Raw genomic sequence first — 6000 nt, 5'->3', positions numbered from 1 at the left:
CAGGCTTCATAGAGCGAAGGCAAATTGCACGAGTCCTGCAATGACTACAAAGAGGAGAAATAAATTTGTCATCAACACTGACAGGAAACACAGAGTTCAGATAGCCAAGTGAAATTGTAAAGGAATACACTTATATGAAATGGTTCTTGCCTACCAACAATAGTTTAATTATAGAATATTACTTGGACAGAATTTGTTCATGAGCCGATTAAGATTTATGAACAAGAAAAGGGAGAGGAAGAGCAAAGAGCTTAGCAGCTCAAATGATTTCAAACTGTCCACCAGATGAACGCCGATATAAACCAAGTATGATTTATGAACAAGAAAAGGAAGAAGAGCAATAAGCTCAATTGATTTCGAACGGTCCACCACATGAACTCTTGACACTGCAATGAACTTTCACAAATATCTTCGCATTGATTTAACGTTCCAAATGCCATGTAATTCCTACTTTTTCAAGAAAATACAATATCCAATTGATTTCAAAGGAAAAAAAAAAACGTCATAGTATGTTTTAGTTTTAAGGGTCACTTATATGAACCTGCTTGTAGGTAGTTCATCTTACATATGAGAAATTGTGACAATCACTGTTAGAAGTTCAATCAACCATTTCTTTTTTAATTTGACCACATGAATGGAACCGAAATGATTGGTTATTAAGAATCGACTACAAGCTTATTCATTTACACCACACAAACAAGTAATGGACGAATTTCAAAAATCAACGGCTTACGATTGTTAATATCTTTAAGTCCTAAAAAGATGTATGCTTAGACAAAAATTTATCAAACAGAATCGACCACATGCTTACTCATTTACACCACACAAACAAGTATTGGACGAATTTCAAAAATCAACGGCTTACGATTGTTAATATCTTTAAGTCTTAAAAAGATGTATGCTTAGACAAAAATTTATCAAACAGTTTTTTTTTTCAATAAAAAAAGAACATGCTCAATATTTATTAAAGGCGTCTCACTTGTTCAAAATGAACTGAAGAGACAGGGTTTGAACGAACGATGAGGCGCATAATTCGCAACATACATGGAAGGAGCAGGAATGTTCCGGAGACTACACTGTGTAAAGTGAGAGGAAAAACTGAACGTTATATGACTACTGTTTGGCAAGAGGAACACTTACATCCAGGGGGTCCAGCCAGAATTTTTTTTTAGAGGCGGGGGTGGAGCCAAGATTTTTTTTAGGGGCGAGCTAAACATTCCAACCTCGGATTCAGGAAGGGTTAAACTAGACCTGAATCTAAAAAATACATTGCACAATTAATTTTTTTTAATGTATACATATATTTTTTTCAATTAGTTGGGGTGGGGCCATGGCTTAGGTGCCCCCTCGTAAATCTATCTCAAAAATTAAAGTTAAGCAGCACAGATTTCTTGAAAACTATGTTAGTCCTCCTGTCGCCAAACACCCCATATTACATATTACAAATAAGGAAAAAGGAACAGACTATCAGGAAGCAAATTTAAGTGGAGAAAGAAAAACGGAGGATAAACAACGACCGCATGCCGCATAGAAAATAAAGCTAATTCACCAAGAAAATGGAAGGAATAGGAGAAGAAGAATTTCCGAAGAAGGAACTGGTGGCGGCGGATTGCGTCGAACCGGACAGGTGAGGAGTTCGGGTAGATGGAGCCCTGGCGGTGGCTAGGAAGTCGGAGCCTTCACCTTCCTCCATGGACTGTACCGGTGCAGATGAAAGGACGTTGAAAATTTGATAAGGCGTAGTGGATTCTGGGGGTCCGTGCTCAGCGTGCCAGCGTTTGATCAGCACCGGACAGATCTTTATCTATGTTAAACACCCTTGGCTTCTTGAAGCGTGCATGCCAGAGGTACAGCAAAGTTCACAGTTAAAGCTTAGACAATTATTAAGCTACCCTTCCCTCGTCTGTTGGTTTGGATTATTTGGCTTTAGATGGCGGCTATTTAAACCCTTGTTCTTAGGAATGAAACTATTTGATCCCTACTAATCTTTTTCACCATTTTACCTTTCACAAAGGAGTCCTTGATTGCATGGGAAATGTCTTGGCCTACGATATCCTAAAATTGCCGAAAAATGTGTTCCGAAATTCATACAGGCTAGGTCAGTCCGCTCACAAACTGATCACAAAGCTCCTTTGTAAGAATGGGGCTAAACAGAAACTATTTTTCTTCAAAAGGCAGCACATAGCCCATATGTTGTGGTATAGAGGCATTCTTTGTGGTATACATATGCACTTATATTGCATACTTATGTGTCCGCTTAGGGATATTGATGAGCATAACTTGTGGGGAGGATTCTAACTCCCTCCCCGTTGGACGTGCATGCGGTGATTTTCACATCCCGGAGCTTAGAAGCCGTTCCCTCTACGATACGTGTGCATATCCGCTTAAACAAAATTTAATGTGAAAGGACCTCAGGAAAGAAAAAAGGAAAGGGTTTCGCGGCCAATCACGCTGTAGATGGAAAAGACATTTAAAGACGAACCGCTGATTTCTCAGCAAATTTCAGTAACCTGTTAATATGTGCCATAAGATAGTTTATAGCTAACTAACGGTTAAGTTAAAACCGTGAGAGGGTGGCAAGTTTCTCGTTGAGCAGACGTCTAAAGCACGAAATCCCGTGGATATTGTTCCGCAGTACATTTTGAAACTTAATTCATACTTATTCTCACCATGAAATTCCATGACCTTCCCCTTTGCGTATACTGCATGTCGCATATATAATATGGTCATCTTGTTTCTCAGTTGTCATCTGCCAATCTCCAGGAGGTTCGTTCTGCACATGATATCCATCCGAGCAGCTTCCGGGGGAATTCTAATAGCTGGCAAGTGGGATGGCACTAGGGCAATCTGCGGCCCCTCGGTTTTGCCTTGTCAACTGGTAACCGGCCGAGCGTACTTAACAGGTAGGTAGCATGTCCCAATTCCTCCTCTAGGCCTGGGCACCGGGTTGGCCCCATCTGATAAGTGGACAGGCTTGGGCCGAGCTGTTGTTTATAAAACAAAACGCAGGCTCCAAGAGGCTTGGTTTGGTTAGAATAAAAATATATATTTTAGTATATCAATAAAATTAATTATAATAATACATATAATTATTTAAATAAAATAATATTAAAATATAAGTTATATGACTGAATCGGCCCAAATCCAGGCATATATATATATATATATATATATATATAACGTCTCATTCTTGCCCACCCACACCATATGTAAAACACACAGAATCCTCACTGAATTAATCTTCTTGTCATGAATGATGTTCGTCAATCTCCTAAATTGAGGGCCAAACTTCCATTTTCTTTCATCTCGACAGACATGTCATGTGGTAACAGGAGTGGGTGATGCGGTCGCACGGCCCGGACATGACCATGTGCATGTGCCTCACAACATCTAGCGGCAACGTAGAGCCTAACTGGCTGACCAAACTCGTGTGCTTCAATAAAAAATATTCAGTTGAAACTGCAGCAATAATAGCAGAGTGAATTGTGCGTGTTGTTCAGTGCACCAAACATATACATGCTACTATAAGAAAAAGGTAATATTTTTGAATTATTGAAAAAATGTCTGTTTACATTTTTTTTATTAATCAAAAATACTTTTGTCATTAACCATCCTAACCCAATACAATGTACATAACCAGCTTCGCAATAATAACCTTTTCTTTTACTTCTTCTTGCTTCTCGGGAATGTAATAACTTGATATTTATCAAGGGAAAGGAATGCCAACTTCCACCGTTTAGACAGGTAAAATGTTCTGACAAAAAAGCGTAGGCCAATGAGAAAGTAGTCACTTCTCACCAGCTAGTGATCGTGGCCTTGGAAATCTGATCAACAGCATGTCCTTAAATAAATTGGTTAATGGAAGATCGGTCCTTTCAAGCGCCGAATGTTCATTCACTATAAAAAAAAAAAAAAAAGGCGATTAGATTGGCGTCCGTAACATGCCTGATCACCGAAAAAATAAAGCCGCTGATATTTGATGGACGGACGCCCATTAATTCACTTGACACTCGACTCCCAATATTTCCGAAAGATTTCTTTGGGTGGTGGTGCTGAATTTAAGGTTATCTTATAAATCGTTGAAATTTTTCAGAGTGCACAGTGCACTCTACTTTCTTTTTACTGTTGCACAGCGACTGCTGAAAGATTTTCAAGAGAAAAATGGAATGGAGGATATCTCTACTTGTCTCTTTGTGTGGGGTGGCCTGCAGGTGCTTTACTCCTTTCACAAAAGGACGTATTATGGACCGGCTCCCATTTTCGACCAGGCTCTCTCATTAACCTATTATTATGACGACAGGGAGTGAGGACCAGATCCACATCCCCGGGATTGAACAGTACTGTTCCTCCCAATAACGCCTTCCTTTTTCTTTACCACAGATTAGTTTAACTTGCAATAATTAGTCGTCAATTCGATAACAATCGATCAGTTACATCCATGGGTTGCCTTCTTCCCTCCACCGGTGACACTTTGCATATGGATCCAAATTAATGGCCTTTGGCATTGCTGTAAAAGTGGTGCGCATCTAAATGTCAACATCCTTCGCATTGAATGCCCGCACCCAGGACTCAGCGCTGCTGGCTGTCGAGTTTTATAAATAATGCAGTTAAAACTATATGTTGGAGCAAAATTAATTTTTAGTTTGACCCGATTCACAAACGGTTTCGATTTTGATCGGCTGATTGGATCGAGTAACTAAACAGACATTAACTTCATTGATATGTTATCATGTTCGCATCTTTGGTGACCAAGGAGCTGCGTCTCATGACAACCCTTTCTTGGCATCATGTCACTGGCATCTGCAATGCTACATGAGTTGCCTGTGAAGTCTCCCCTCTGGCGGAAACACAATGTGTAGATCTTAGTTAAGTGGAGCTTGGGGTCATTCAATAGCATGAATTAAATGGAGCTAGGTAATGACTTTCGTAAATTGCCTTCTTTATCCTCATTTGAAGCCTCGACAGCATATGAATTGCAGATATTCTTAAATTAAATGCTGTCCGTGGGCACTTTTATAATGCGTCTTCCTTTTCTCTAAGAAGAGAAGTCATGCATGATTAATTTCGTGAAAATTTTAGCTCTCGCGTTGAGCCACTATCTCTTGAGTCTGTGTATAAAAGCGTTCAAACAATAAAATCTCATAGTTCTGATCATGTTTCAAAGATTTTATCGAAATAGAAGTGGTTCTTTCTGAGTTAATAAAATTAAAAATGATTGAATTTGTCATATAGCAGATAACGCTTGCAACATCTACTGGAGACGGCCTTTTTAAGCACAACTTCGACGTACTAATGTACTTATGATTACTAATTTAGTAACGGGAGTACATGAATCTTTGGTTCGAGACGATTTTATGAAAAACCGAGATCTTTTACTACCGAAATTATGGTAGGAATCATGAATTGATTGACGATTCGAGAAACACATCTAACCCATAAACATGGATGCATGATTTAATATACAAATGTTAATAACTCTCTTTCACTTCTATATATGCAGTTAGATATATTGAAAAGTAGAAGTTCTTTAACAGTGCGCATTTCTGGTTACAGTGTCCCTGACATATCTATATCCTCTCTCTCTCTGCTCCACACTTTAGATAGGTTGCGGGGACATGCATGTCTGGATGCATGCCCATACCCCCTCTACAGGAGCAACGCAATTGGGTTCCTCACTTACATTTCTGTCCAAAACATCATGCACGCTAGCTGTAGATCATTATGATGATTGAATTACTCCACTCTCTTAAATATCAAGAACCCCTCTTAACGAACCCTCCCTTTTCTCGACCTTTTGTTGCTGTATATCGACCTATGAATCTGCATCTAATAGGTCCAGTATTCGTTTCGACTGGTTCTAGGAGCGCCTCGCTTTCATACAAAATAACTAAACGACGACTAAATTATCTTCAGTTTGTACCGTACGTGCCTTTTTATGCAACATTGGGCAACCACGGGTATCATGAACATTAAATTTCATGGTGAAAAGGGGGAAGGCAC

This window comes from Nymphaea colorata, chromosome 4, assembly GCF_008831285.2.
Source record: "Nymphaea colorata isolate Beijing-Zhang1983 chromosome 4, ASM883128v2, whole genome shotgun sequence".
Classification (NCBI taxonomy): Eukaryota; Viridiplantae; Streptophyta; class Magnoliopsida; order Nymphaeales; family Nymphaeaceae; genus Nymphaea; species Nymphaea colorata.
Note: the sequence above shows the minus strand (reverse complement) of the source record.